The sequence below is a fragment of the Oratosquilla oratoria genome, chromosome 7 (genome assembly GCF_046742065.1).
Source record: "Oratosquilla oratoria isolate Oo_2021 chromosome 7, ASM4674206v1, whole genome shotgun sequence".
Lineage (NCBI taxonomy): Eukaryota > Metazoa > Arthropoda > Malacostraca > Stomatopoda > Squillidae > Oratosquilla > Oratosquilla oratoria.
In genome coordinates, this window is record NC_134783.1 from 52,289,728 (window position 1) to 52,305,935 (window position 16,208).

The 16,208-nt window shown below is 42.2% G+C and overlaps 1 protein-coding gene across 1 annotated transcript in view; it reads right to left on the minus strand.

Moving 5' to 3' along the window:
• Positions 1 to 9,387, minus strand: part of LOC143026804 (extracellular matrix organizing protein FRAS1-like) — an 824,661-nt gene extending 815,274 nt beyond the window's left edge. The window contains exon 1 of the mRNA XM_076187579.1: positions 9,207 to 9,387. The gene's annotated coding sequence lies outside the window, so the exon portion shown is untranslated. The remainder of the gene's footprint in view (positions 1 to 9,206) is intronic.
• Positions 9,388 to 16,208: the final 6,821 nt, after the last annotated feature.

Below are 16,208 nucleotides of genomic sequence, written 5' to 3' on the forward strand. Positions count from 1 at the left end.
TCGTCCACTGAAAGTACCCCCCTCGTCCACTGAAAGTAGCCCCCTCATCCACTGAAAGTACCCCCTTCATTCACTGAAAGTAGCCCCCACATCCACTGAAAGTACCCCCTTCGTCCACTGAAAGTACCCCCTTCATTCACTGAAAGTAGCCCCCACCTCCACTGAAAGTACCCCCTTCGTCCACTGAAAGTACCCCCTTCGTCCACTGAAAGTACCCCCCTCATCCACTGAAAGTAGCCCCCTTGTCCACTGAAAGTAGCCCCCCTCGTCCACTGAAAGTAGCCCCCTCGTCCACTGAAAGTAGCCCCCTCGTCCACTGAAAGTAGCCCCCTCATCCACTGAAAGTACCCCCTTCATTCACTGAAAGTACCCCCCTCGTCCACTGAAAGTACCCCCTTCGTCCACTGAAAATACCCCCTCGTCCACTGAAAGTACCCCTTTCGTCCACTGAAAGTACCCCCCCCTGGTCCACTGAAAGTACCCCCCTCGTCCACTGAAAGTAACCCCCTCGTCCACTGAAAGTACCCCCCTCATCCACTAAAAGTACCCCCCTCATTCACTGAAAATAACCCCTGTCGTCCACTGAAAGACCTCATCGTTGAAAACACCCCTTATCCACCAAAATACCCCTAATCCGACGAAAGACCCTTTATCCAATGGAAACCCCAAAACCCCAAATCAACCCGTACAGAGAAATTAGTAGATTTCCATTTCTTCAAGAACCGATCCGCAATTTCCTTCAGACTCTTTTTCCATGCACGTCTTCAACCTGCGAGGTCGAGAGAACCCCATAAAAGCCGTACAGGAACCCTCCCCACCCCCCTCCCCATTGCAGAAACCCATACTTGCGGAGGAGTGATGACAACAACGTGGCAGTTACACAAAGAACTGCCACAACACTGGCACCCTGGGAGAGATCACTAAAACAAAGAATGTTCACCTTTACAGAGGCGTGACTCTCAGCGCAGCGAGAAGACATGCGCCCTGCCGAGAAACCCATAAACGGGAAAATAAAACTTCGACATTATTCGAAAATACTCCTTCCTCGCCACATTCTATTCTTCTGTTGTGCTAACTCAGCTGAATGTTCCCCATTCCACTAACAGACCTCTAATCTACTTGGAAGCCTTTGACCCGCAGTGACCCTGATCCAATGACGAACACATAATGTCTCAATCCATAAGTTGAGAAGTCTTTAATTTACGGGAGACTTGTTATTCATCACCATATTCGTTCCACTGATCCTCCAGAGACACTCAACCTCCTGAGAGACCCTGGTCCAACCGGGATCCTCACCATATCCAGTCTTTATATCCTCAAGGGAAACCTTCCTTCTGTGAATTCTTTTCTGAATTTAAGTTCCTTACTCCTCTGCTAATCCACCAGTTAAAGCCAACAGCGCTAACTAAAGTCTTCCTCTTTGGCGAGAGCCTCTGTCTTTATCAGAATCCTCGACCTTACTTTGACAGTATCATCGACTTCACTTTGACAGAAGCCTTGGATTTTGACAGAAGCCTCGGATTTTGACAGAAGCCTCGGATTTTGACAGGAGCCTCGGATTTTGACAGGAGCCTCGGATTTTGACAGAAGCCTCGGATTTTGACAGAAGCCTCGAATTTTGACAGAGGCCTCGGATTTTGACAGAAGCCTCGGATTTTGACAGAAGCCTCGAATTTTGACAGAGGCCTCGGATTTTGACAAAAGCCTTGGATTTTGACAGAAGCCTCGGACTTTGACAGAAGCCTCGGATTTTTACAGAAGACTCGGACTTTGACAGAAACCTCGGTCTTTGACAGAAGCCTTGGACTTTGACAGAAGCCTCGGACGAAGCCTCGGACTTTGACAGAAGCCTCGGACTTTGACAGAAGCCTCGGGCTTTGACAGAAGCCTTGGACTTTGACAGAGACCTCGGGCTTTGATAGAAGCCTTGGACTTTGACAGAGACCTCGGACTTTGACAGAAGCCTTGGACTTTGACAGAATCCTTGGACTTTGACAGAAGCCTTGGACTTCGACAGAAACCTTGCTCTGTACACTTTTGCCTTCAAAAGAAACCTAGGACTCCGACAGAAACCTTGGTCTGTACGCTTTTGCCTTCAACAGAAACCTAGGACTTGGACAGAAACCTCGGACTTCGACAGAAACCTGATATTTTGGTAGAACCCTCACACTTCGACATAAAACCAAGGACTTCGACAGAAACCTTGGACCTCGACAGAAACTTTGCTCTGTACCAGAAGCTTTGGACTTCAGCAGAACAAAGAGAAGCCTCTTGTTCTGGCGGAACCTTCCTCGACAGTACCTTCGCTTCTTATCAGAACCAAAATTCTTCAGCAGTTTCTTCTGTTACCGAATAACACAAACATCTTGAAAGTAAATAGCCGCGCTTCCCCTTCTCCCTAAGAAGGCTTTTGCTGAAACGTTCTCAACATCTTTCCTTTCGTGACCCGCTGACAGTGACGTCACATACTTTAGCTTCCTCACCTCATTTTCCTTCTCTGTCGTCTCTCATACACAGCATCGTTCACATTCCTCAACATACGTCGCACCCCTCAAACGCATCACAGATTCCCTGACAAAGCCGACAGAATCTATGGCACTTCCTGATATATGTCACGCGCCATAAAACACCCTGATCTCCAGAGAGAACTGACAATAACTGGTCTGACATTGACCTGACCTAAGACGACAATGATTAGTTCTGACATTGACCTCAACCGCCACTAACTAATCAGGCACCGACCGACAGTTTGATGACAAAATGAGATCAACAAATACATAAATAAATGAAAAAGACACTTTAATATTGTTCTCTACACTCTACTTGAACGTTCGAGTCCTTGGCTGTACCACGTTTCAATTTTTGCATGTATGCCTCTTCGAGTTTCTCGATGTTGATGGCGTAGAATCAAAGTGAATTGTGGTTGATAAATGTAAATCTGTTCACCAGTACCCATTCAGTGTTGTGCATTTATATATACATGTACATGAACCCGGGCTAGCACGTGACAAGTGTTAGTGACTTAACCCGTACCACGTTTCAATTTCTGCATGTTGGCCTCCGCGAGTCTTTCGATGTTGATGGCTTAGAATTAAAGTGGATTGTGGTTGATAAAAATGTATATCTGTTCACTGGGACCCATTCAGTGTTGTACATATATAAATATATATATATATATATATATATATATATATATATATATTCATATATTTATAGTCCTCTTACATCAGAAAGAACGACATGTATAAAGAACTTCACTGCAGACCCCATGACCTGGTACAACCCTGTGACGTCATGTGTGTATTTATAGATGATGGCCTCTATGTACGTCGTTACTCTACATTCCGTCATAATGCACCAAACTATTTCCATTTCACACACACACACACACACACACACACACACACACACACACACACACACACACACACACACACACACACACACACACACACACACACACACACACACACACACACACACACACACACACACACACACACACACACACACACACACACACAAAAATGCGGGCCGTGTTTGAGCTCTCATCTGAAAGGATTATAGCTCTAACTCACGAGTCAAGCACGTGATCCAATACCATAGTGAATCACTATGGTATTGGATCACGTGCTGGACTCATTAGTTGGAGCTCCTATCCTGGCCTCGCTTTGGGGTAGTTTCTATTTTTTACGGAGAAACATATCAATACTCTCTCTAATACCTAAATTACTCTCTCCCTTAAACACTATCCTCACCATTCTCTAATATTATCTTCTTTGTTCTCCAACACCAGTACCATTCTTCAACACCATCCCCACCATCTTTCAACACCATCCCCACCATCCTTCAATACTATCCCCACCATCCTTCAACACCATCACCACCATCCTTCAACATCATCACCATCCCTTGACACCATTCCCACCATACTTCAACACCATTCTTCAATACTATCCCCACCATCCTTCAACACCATCTTTCAATACTATCCCCACCATTCTTCAACACCATTCCCACCATTCTTCAACACCATTCCCACCATCTTTCAACACCATCCTCACCATCCATCAACGCCCTTTTCACTATACTTCAAAACCATCCCAACCATACCTCAACATCACCATCCTTCAACACCATCGCCACCGTCCTTCAACACCATCCTTCAGCACAATTTTCACCATCTCTCAACACCATTCCCACACTCCTCCAACACCATCCCTCAGCACCATCACCATCCTTCAACACCATCCCCACCATCCTTCAACACCTTTTTCACCATCCTTGAACACCATCCCCTCCATCCTTCAACACCATCATCTCCCTCCCTCAATACCATTTCACAATCATTCAACACCATCCCCACATTCCTTCAACTCCTTCAAGACAATCCCTCAGCACCATCTCCACCATCCTTCAACACCATCCCCACCATCCTTCAACCCAATTTTCACCATCTCTCAACACCATTCCCACCATCCTTCATCACCATTCCCCTCCCTCAACACCATTTTCAATATTAACACCATCCCCACCATCCTTCAACACCATCACCTCCCCCCTCTCAGCATCATCCCCACTATCCTTCAACACCATTTTCATTATCTTTCGACACCATCACCATCCTTCAACACCACCATTTCCCTCCCTCAACACCATTTTCAATATTAGCACCATCCCCACCATCCTTCAACACCATCACCTCCCCCCTCTCAGCATCATCCCCACTATCCTTCAACACCATTTTCTTTATCTTTCGACACCATCACCATCCTTCAACACCATCCCCAACACAGCACGAGTTGCTACGAGCATGTCGCCTTGCTCGTTCATGTCTTGGACTCGTACACAATCCGGTTTGTCAATTCTTCACAATGCCGGGTAATCCTTTACTTCCTTCTTTCTTTTATTCTTTTCGTCATTCATTCAATTCCCTCTTCATCCTTCCTTCCTTCTCTCTACACTCAGTTTGCTTCACATTATCTTCATTTATTCTTCTCTTCTTCTCTTTATTCTTCCTTTCTTCCTTATCTTCTCTCTACACTCAGTTTTCTTCAGATTATCTTTATTGATTCTTTTCTTTCTTCTCTTTATTCTTCCTTTCTTACTTCACACCCAATTTGCTTCACATTATTTTCGTCTGTTTCTTTCTTTCTTCTTTTCATTCTTCCTTTCTTCCTTATCTTCTTTCTACACTCAGTATGCATCACATTATCTTCGTCTATTCTTTCTTTCTTCTCTTCGTTCTTCTTTTCTTCCTTCTCTATCCACACTCAATTTACTTCACATTATCTTCGTCTATTCTTTTTCTTCTTTTCATTCTTCCTTTCTTCCTTCTCTTCACTCCACACCCAATTTACTTCACATTATCTTCGTCTATTTCTTTCTTCTTTTCATTCTTCCTTTCTTGCTTCTCCTCTAACCACACTCAATTTACTTCACATTATCTTCATCTATTCTTTCTTCTTTTCATTCTTCCTTTCTTCCTTATCTTCTCTCCACACTCAATTTACTTCACATTATCTTCATCTATTCTTTCTTCTTTTCCACCTTCCTTTCTTCCTTCTCTTCTCTTCACACTCAGTTGTCCTCACTTTGTTTCATCATCACCGAAGCGGACGTCTTTTTGCAAGTCAGTGTACTGAAGGATCATCACTTATTTGTCTGTTTATTCTCAAGTTTAACTCATTTTCTTTTCGTCAACAAACTTCCGATTTGCAACGTCGTAAGTCGCAATTTACTTTGTTTCTCTTGATTATTCGAAGTATTGTTACCCCCATTATATCACTAATTCATGAGGTTTTCTTTTTATTCCTGGCGTCAAACGATTTTATTTATGACAGGGTCACCACCCTCTCTCTCTCTCTCTCTCTCCCTCTCTCTCTCTGTCTTTTGTCTGCCTTCTGTCTGTCTGTCTGTCTGTCTCACTCTTTCTCTCTCACTCTCTCTCTCTCTCTCACTCTCACTCTCTCTTTCTCTCTCTCTTTCTCTCTTTCTCTTTTTCCCTCCCTCTCTCTGTCTCTCTCTCTCTCTTGCTATCTATTTAGTTATCTCTCGATTAACCCCTTCATTTCTGTGGTTCATTTCTTCGTCAGTTAAGGAAACCTAACACAATCGACATCTATTGCGTGCGTGCGTGCGTGTGTGTGTGTGTGTGTGTGTGTGTGTGTGTGTGTGTGTGTGTGTGTGTGTGTGTGTGTGTGTGTGTGTGTGTGTGTGTGTGTGTATGTGCGCGCGTGCGTCTGACACTATCTTCCTCTCTCTCTCTCTCTCTCTCTCTCTCTCTCTCTCTCTCTCTCTCTCTCTCTCTCTCTCTCTCTCTCTCTCTCTCTCTCTCTTCCACTAGTTTTTCGTACATTTTCTCTTCTTCCAGTGTACGACGTGTTTAACACTCTTTTTCTCTCTTTCTTTCCTTTACTTTCTCTCTCTTTCTCTGTTCACTTCTCTCTCTTTCTCCTCTCGTTTCTTCTTTCTCTCTGCTTGGTTTCACTCTAATTACTGTCCTCTGTTAAATCTTATTCTTATTTTCTTGTTCCCATTTCTTTTCTTGTTACATTTATCCCGTCTTGTATATGTTCTCCTTCTTCCCCATTTTCCCGTCATTATCACCACCACCACCAACGCCATTTACACCACGAACACCAGCACCAACACCACCTCCATCATCAAACCACCATCAACACCACCATAGCGCCACCACCAACACCATCATCATCACCTCCAACAATAATACCATCATCACCACCACCAACAACACCAACACCTTCATCATCAACATCACCTCCAACAACAATACCATCATCAACACCACCACCATCAACATCACCTCCGACAACGATACCATCATCAACACCACCACCAATACCATCGACTACAACAACAATACCATCATCAACACCACCACCACCATTATCAACATCACCTCCAACAATACTCATCATCAACACCACCACCATCATCACCAACACCATCAACACCATCACCAACACCACCACCACAACCACGAACACCAACATTACCAACACCGACACCATCCTCACTACTTTTCCCACATCCTCTTATTCTCTCTCTCTCTCTGTCTCTCTCTCTCTCTCTCTCTCTATCTATCTATCTATCTATCTCTCCTTCCTCCGCCCCTTCTTCATTCTCTTTCTTTGTTTCCTCCAAATTCTCCTTTCCTCCTTCTTTTCCCATCACTTACACCATTAACACCACCACCATTGTTAAACCATTCTTCACCACCGCTACCACTACTATCATAACCACAATACGACCACCTCAACTATAACCACCACATTCACCGCCACCACAACCACAGCCACCACAACCACACCTCCTCTTACATTCTGAGCGCCAATTCATTCTTGCTCTCATCTCACACCATACCTGACTTTAGCTCTTCTCATCATTCTCAGAATCTCGTGAATTCCCTTCAACACAGCGGGTTGCCCTCTTCCTTTAATTTTCGTCTGAATCCAAACGATTCTATTCAGGTGAGCCATGGCCACGGAATTGGACGGGGTGACGATCGACCACGACCCCGTTCAGCCTAGGGTCCTTCATTAAAAAAAAAAAAAGTTTGTCTCTAGCCAGAATAAAATATTCAGAGTGCGTCAATGTTTTGAAAAGGGACAAACGCAACGCTACACTACCGTGTCTGTACCGAAGAATACAAACTCCTCATTTTTGTGATTTTATCTTATTTATTTATTCATTTATTTTCATTTATTTATTGATCTTATTTATTTCTGTATTTATATTTTATTTGTTCATTTTATTTGTTGATTTATTTATTTAGTTTTTATTTATTAACTTCTATTTTATTTATTTACTTGTTTATTTACTTATCTATTTATTCATTTATTTATTATCGATTGCCTCTCCCACTTCCGGGCCAGAGAGGCACTGATTTTATTCTGGTTGGCGGCAAACGACTTTTTTCAGCCTTGTGGTGGTACTTTCAAACAGCACAGGGGGTTGAAATTTTCAACCAAGAATGCACGAAGTAACTCGCCCAAAAAGTAATCAGATCTCAAATAGTAGCCACTGTATTTCGTTGTAACCATAATTTCCCTTTTCTTAAAAAAAAAATATATATATATATATATGTATACAAACAGCCGTGTGTGTGTGTGTGTGTGTGTGTGTGTGTGTGTGTGTGTGTGTGTGTGTGTGTGTGTGTGTGTGTGTGTGTGTGTGTGTGCGTGTGTGTGTGCGTGTGTTTGTGTGTGTGTGTTCGCGCTCACGCGGGTGCCTGTATGTGTGCTTGTATGTGTGTATGTATGTGGGTCTACATATGGGTCTGTATATGGTTATGTATGTGGATCTGTATGCTGGTCTGTATCTGTGTATGTGTCTCAATGTTTCCCTATCTTTGTGTTTGGGTGTCTGTGTGTCTGTGTGTGTCTGTCTGTGTGCCCCCTGTGTATGTGCCCGTGTGTGTGTGTTTGTATGTATGTGTGTGTGTGTGTGTGTGTGTGTGTGTGTGTGTGTGTGTGTGTGTGTGTGTGTGTGTGTGTGTGTGTGTGTGTGTGTGTGTGTGTGTGTGTGTGTGTGTGTGTCCGCGCGCGCGTGCGAGAGCGTATACGCTCATGCACGTACCCGCGCGCATGCTACTCAGACAATATGCTCCTTGGACGGCTGTGACGTCTGTTAATGCTCAAAGGAGCATGACGCATGCCTTCACCGCTCCAACTGTTATCATGATCCCAAACCTTCATAAACTACACAAAAACCCGCTAACTAACGACCAAGAGGATAACCAGCTGAACGGGACAATTTGAAACTTAACTTGGTCCCTGGCGGCAACGTTCAGCCTATAGGACGAACGGGGAACGTTTAATAGAATAACTCAGAAACAAGTGTTGTTGGATTAAACGTTTACGGTACACAGCGAACGTAGCGAAACCCAACCTCGGTTCTTTCTCCCTCCCTCTCTCCCTCTCTCCGTTTCACCACCACCCCGTCACCTTTCCTCCAACCTTTCACCCAGAGAGGCTGCTTTCAACTGGTCTACCTCATCTCCCCCAAACAAACCACACTCTTTCCCCCTTCCCCGACATCCAAGAACCTCCCAATTCCAAACACAACCCAACACCCGTAACATCTGCTGAAGGCTAGTAACCTTATTCCGCATTCGAAACGTCACTTTTACTAACCTCGCTCACAAGAAGAAGAAAAAAAATTACACAAAAATACAAACTTACCACGTCATTGGAGTTCCTCTCCTGGTGTCTGATCGACGTTACGTTTTCTATATGCCAGAGCTAAAAACTACACACGTCTTAACATGTCATATACCCTTGTACTGTCCCCGCATCACTCGATCCCTAACACAAGACGGGCAAGTCTAATCAAGGAACACACCTTTCCTCCCTGCTCGGTCGAGGGCACTGAAACTTGTAAGGCAGACTAGTTGAATCCGGGGTCCGGTACCCTACTCACATGCGACGCCGGGAAACCTGCCCATGTTATTGTACGTAGGGTGATCGTGTTGGCGGACGTACGATGTATATTCCACCCAGAGAAAAAATATAACGAAAAATAGAAGAAAAAAAAAATAGAATAAATAAACACTAAAATTATATATAAATAAACAAAATAAATAAAATTATTAGATAACAATGAATAATATATAAATAAATATACAAATAAACAAAAATTAAATGATAAAAAAAATATATATATAGACAGGAAGTAGCTTGTTCCGTGCTGTGAGATACTCTTCATATTATTCCTACAACCACCAAACCATTCCATTCATTTTCATGAGACCCTATTGGTTGGATCATTGCATTTTCCAGACGCTTCTAATACCATATGGTACTTTTCATTTTCCTTCTGGATGACGTCATGGGATTCTATTCATCTCCATAACACCCTGTGGCCGATTTAATGAAGCGGCCTTGCTGTGGATGTATTGTATCTTAGCTATATTGCTTCTGACCCAGGGCGGTGGGCGAGATACAGGGATGACCCGTCATCCAGGAGGAGCTATGATGAGAGGGGGGTGGGGGTGGGGGGATGGGAGTGGAATGGGTGGGAGGAGGTACGTGCCTTTAACTTTGGCTACCTACCTAATAAGGGGGAAAAGTTTTTAGTATGTAAATAGAAAGACACTTTGTCGGTAGCGAAATGTATCTAAATGTTTAAATCAAGAGTTTTGTATGAAAAAAATCATTTTCCCCTTTGATAATCCGCTTGTACAATTTAACCAGAATAAATTTTGTAATGTTACGTCAATACACTGACAGAAATAGACTTCGAAGTGGAATCAATTTAGATGAATGAATTCCCCATTCAACATGACAATTACTAATTGTTATGCTTTATTTGGACGGAATAGTTTTTTGTATATCTAGTAAACTAATTCAGAGCCACTAATTTCTGTTTAGGTTTAGCCCCAACAAGTGCCTTAGAATATTTTGTAAGACAGAATATAATGTCCCTTGTATTCCCTTGTTTCATGACCCAGAAGACAAAAGTTTCATACGATTGTTACCAAAGGAGGTAATAAAAAGGTGATCAGGAGTCTACGCCAGGAGGCGCTGAGTAGTCATAGCCGAAGAAGTCACCTTTTCCCTATTTTTTAGGACTGTTGGGGCACGCAAGCCTCTGCTGGGAAGAGTGGAGGGGACTCGAACCCACAACTAAGTGAATGCGAAACCGTCACGCTTCCGATGACGCCAAAAGCGCACAATATAATAAAGAAAATATTATAATTTCTAATCAAAATTGATAACGTCGAGCATCTAAAACATAAAAGCAATTATATCGTGACTTTTACTCAAATATATGATAACGTTTGAGGCCGAGCGTGCAACGTGGTGCTTGCATGATGCCCTAAGGGTAGAGACAAGCACGCAAACAAACAAAAAACAGCCTCTAGGGATTTCTTTTTTAATCCATATCTGTACCATGGGCAGCCATGATAATTCACCTTTTCCGTCATATCATGGGGTAGCCTGTTCGTTTTAGTTTGGCTAAAGTTTGAGGAGTTTATTCAGATGCATATTAAATCATTAACTCGCCAATTAGTTTTTGCTATGATAGCAAAATATTATACATACAGATAGGCAGGCAGGCAAGCAGGCAGACAGACATATATGCATACGTGCATACATGCATACATACATACATACATACATACATACATACATACATACATACATACATTACATACATACACACATACGCATTCGCACATATATACTTACATGTATACATACATACATTACATACACACACACACGCATGCGCATATACATACTTACATTATGTTCACTTGATATGTATATATATTAATTTCTGATCAATGAAAGTAATTTTAAGGCGAATATTGTATAGAAAACATTTCAAGTAATCAGCTTTATTCGCAAAATAACATTTAGGGTGCCCACAAATGCATCATCTTTGATATATGATGATATGATTTAACGTCACAAACTCCCCCTTCTCGGAAGGCTAGGACGGTACCCCTCACAGAGGACTTTGTAACGTGGAATTTAATGAACCATAATACCCTTGGTTCAACTTTGCCGGTGGCAGGGTCCGAACCACCATCCCCCTCGACTTGCGCCGCAAGTAACGACGCGCTAACCCGATTAATTGTATTAACCAAGTGTATTCTTTATATTTATACTCTCCGTTCTAACCATCACAAGTATTGTTAAAGTTATTATTTTTTCGATTTATTAGTACTTTTAATTTCTAATTTATTAATATTCTAAATTCATTAATCGATAAGTTATTATACTTTTTGATGTACCGTCCCTTAGTCCACTCATTCGCAGTTTGTGACAGAAATTGTTGCATAACAAGGATGCGAGCATACACACACACACACACACACACACACACACACACACACACACACACACACACACACAAACACACACCACACACACACGCAACCAAACACACACATACAGACACACACCACACACACTCACATACACACACGCAACAGCGCACACACATACACGCACGCACGCAAGCACCCTTCAGGACAACGTTTACTTCCAGCTGGGAACCATTACAAACATGGAATGAACCTCACAGCATTGTCTTCCCCCATCCGTGACATCGGCTAAAGACGGGTCCGGGTTATTCCCGAGCGAGTGCCGGGGCTTATGTCACGGTCCCCAGGCCCCCCGGCCGCCCGGCCTCTCCCCTGCCGCCCGGCCTCCCCCCGGCCGCAGAACAAAGGGACGCGGGTGACACCTATGGTCTCTTAACATGCTCCGATTGAGTCTCGCCGCGGGTGAGGATTTTATACACTGGGTCTTGCTTTCACGTTGTTGTTTTTTTTTTTTTTTGTGTGTGTGTGTGTGTGTGTGTGTGTGTGTGTGTGTGTGTGTGTGTGTGTGTGTGTGTGTGTGTGTGTGTGTGTGTGTGTGTGTGTGTGTGTGTGTGTGTGTGTGTGTGTGTGTGTGTGTGTGCGTGTGCGTGCACGTGTGGGTTTCCTTATGATGGGTACAGAGACACGTCTGTGCGTGTACACATGTACTCACACGCACGTACGCGGGTCGACGGCGCAGTGGTAGCATTCACAACTGCTAACTCAGCGGTCCGAGTTCGAATCCCGCCCAGGGCTGAAATAATTTCAGCATCGCTGCGCTGTGAGCCGTTACTCCAACTCTCGTGGGCGGGGAGTTTTGTGTGTGTGTGTGTGTGTGTGTGTGTGTGTGTGTGTGTGTGTGTGTGTGTGTGTGTGTGTGTGTGTGTGTGTGTGTGTGTGTGTGTGTGTGTGTGTGTGTGTGAGGTCACAGCATTATCCATAGATCGGTCATACATGAGCTTTGAGATCTCTTCTGGGAGGGTAGTAGCTGTTGATCATGAGTCCAGCACGTGATCCAAGGCCATGGTGAAACATGCTCTCACGCACAAGGAGCCAATTCCAAAGGAAAGGATAATTGTAACTTGGGAGTGATAATTACACTGGTCAACAAATAATTTGTCCCAAGGAAAACAATAACTGTATCTTATATGTTTTTGCATGCAAAATCCAAAAATAATGTCAATTCTTTTCCGTCACCCACCTTTTTTTGTGCTCTGTAGTATGTTACGTTACGTGGGTTACGTGGGATAAATTTCAATTAAGCGGTTGACAGCTCTGAGTCTGGCAACAATGTGTGAGATTGTTATGCACTTTCGGCCAATCTGTTCCTCAAGTGAACTATATTAATTGAATCAGGGAGATCTGAATGATCTTTTGCGGGACCTAAACTTGTCAAAAAAGCGATCTGAACTTCTTGTTTCCAGGTTAAAGGGTTGGAATCTTCTCCAGAAAGAATCCAAAGTTAGCTCTTATTATGGGAAAGGTGGAGAGGGAAACACGGGTCTTTATCTGAATATCAAGTTTATTCCTGACCGGTTTCGCTTACAATAGCTTCTTCAGAGCTTATTCCTGACCGGTCAGGAATAAACTCGATATTCAGATAAAGACCCGTGTTTCCCCCCCTACCTTTCCTATAATTTGTCCCAATGTCTCTACATTAGCCTTTATCGTAAGCGACATTGAGATTTTGAACAGTTTTTCTCACTTAAGGATGGTGTGGTGTTTTGCAATGATGTATATTCTGTTATGGAGGAACTTAACCATAGATATGACTGGAATGAGTGGCGCTTGTGTCTTGACGCTTCAAAAGTGAGCCAAAAGCTATTTTGCTCCACAATAGAAATAAGTTTCCTTCTGTTCCTCTGGCTCATGTAGCTAACATAAAGGAAACATAGATTATGAAGCTTCTATTGCAAAAAATTAAGTATGAAGAGGAATGAACAAATTAACCGGGTGGGGACTCGAACCGGGGTACTAACACACTCGATTAACCTCACTAACTGGTTTGCTTAACACCTTCATCCTCATTTTGTTGACCTATTTTTCTATTTATTCATATCTGTTTATTTATTTATTCATTTATTCATAAATTTGTTTTATCCCTTTATTTACTCATTTTATTTTATTTTCACTTTTTGGATTGAATTGTCTAAACGCTACTCCAAAGCTTTGTGTTGTTTGGATACGATACGAACGTCCAAGGACTGTCAGTACCTTCAGGGGAAAATGTTGTAAACATGGTTGGAAATAAATTGTTAAAAAAAAATGGTACTGATGGTAACATTATGCCTACACAACCCGAGAACGTGCCCCCCTCCCAAAAAAAAAAAAAAAAAAAAAAAAAAAAAATCGAAGCCGATTTAAAAATGTCTGTATTGTCAGCCTAAGCCCTGATGTACAAACATACTTTTCCCATTCTTCTTTCCGTACCACCGCCCACCGTGATTTTCCCCCCTCTTCTCTTTAGTCCCACCTACTGCCAGCCAGGGCGACGGCCCGTGTCTGAAATACGTCCAGAAACATTAATTTCCTTTGGTATGTCACCAGAATCTCCCCCAACAAATACATACATACATACATACATACATACATACATACATACATACATACATACACATACACACACACACATACACACACACACACACACACACACACAAACACACAAACACACACATACACACACACTGCGCAGTGGTAGCGTTCGCAACCTCTACTACAGCGGTCCGAGTTCGTATCCCGCCCAGGGCTGAAATAATTTCAGTATCACTGCGTTGCGATTCGTTACTCCAACTCTCGTGGCGGGGGAGTTTGGGGTATGTGTGCGTGTAAGGTCACAGCGTTACCCATAGATCAATCATATATGAGCTCTGAGCTCTCTTCTGGGAGGGAAATAGCTATCGATCACGAGTCCAACACGTGATTCAAGACCATGGTGAATTACACACACATACACACACGCACACGCATACACACACACACACACACACACACACACGCACACACACACACACACACGCACACACACACGCACACACACACACACACACACACACACACACACACACACACACACACATTCACAGAGGGGACAGAATCAGAGGGAGTTAAATTTGGATTTGCTAATCAAACTTGCTATGCTACGAAGACGCCCATGGGCCTCTGTAGACTGGTTACGCGAGAACTTCGTATAACACTTCAGGCTCAGGTTACCATGGATTGGGCGAGACAGAGAAGAGGGATGCTGTTAGGATTAGAGGTGATTGGGAGGTCAAGGATAATGTTATCCCGATTGGTGGATTGGAAGAGATTAGGGGGAGAGGATTGGGCCAGACCTATTGGATGAGATACAAGAGATGGATTGGTTGGTCCGGGTGAGGTTGGTGACAATGATGATATAAGTTGATTTTATTTTATTAATTTATTCAGTTATTCATCAATTGATTTATCTATCTTTTATTTGCTTATCTATTTATATATGTATACCTATTCACCTATTCGTTAACTAATACATTTATTTTATTCATTCCTTTATTTCTTTATATGTATACGTTTATTTGTATATTTATCTATTCATTTATTTATTCATTTGCTTATTTCTGCTTCCTCTGTTTTGACGGCAGCTCCGAAAATGTTTCTTTGTCTGAAGGGAGTTTATGGGTTTGGCGTGTTGGAAACACGAAGAACATCAGCGTGTTTACCTATGGGTTTAGCCGTGGAATAGATTTTGTTGCGTGTTTTTCTTTTCTTTTCTTTTTTTTTCTCGGTGAAGAAATTGGCTTTTAAAGCAGCAGCCTTCCATTCTCCCTCTTCCATCTTTCTCACCTTACACAAGAATAGTTTCAATACTAAAGATGCAAAAAAAAAAAAAAAAAAAAATAATAATAATAATAATAATAATAATAATAAATAAATAAATAAAAAATGAAAATAATAAATATAAATATAAAAATATGAAATAAATAAAAATAACAAACAAAAAATATTTCACCTTACACAAGAATAGTTTCAATACTAAAGATGTAAAAAAAAAAAAAAAATGAAAAATAAATAATAAAAAATAATTAATAGAAATATAAAAAATATAAAATAAAGAAAAATAACAAGCAGAAAAAAAAAATCTTTCAACAGTAAAGAAGCCTTTCGACCAGCGTTTCCCAACCTGGGGTTGCTGAAGTCAATTATAGTGGGTGCTGGGAAGTAATACACACAAAAATCACATTGATACATGCATCACTGATTACCCAGTTGTGCATATTTGACTTATTTCCATGCTATCTCATTTTTCTAGGTTGTTCTTATTTCTTCTACAAACAATATTGTCAATTTGTTTCAGTTCTAAGGAATCAAGAAAATAAATCATCAAGCA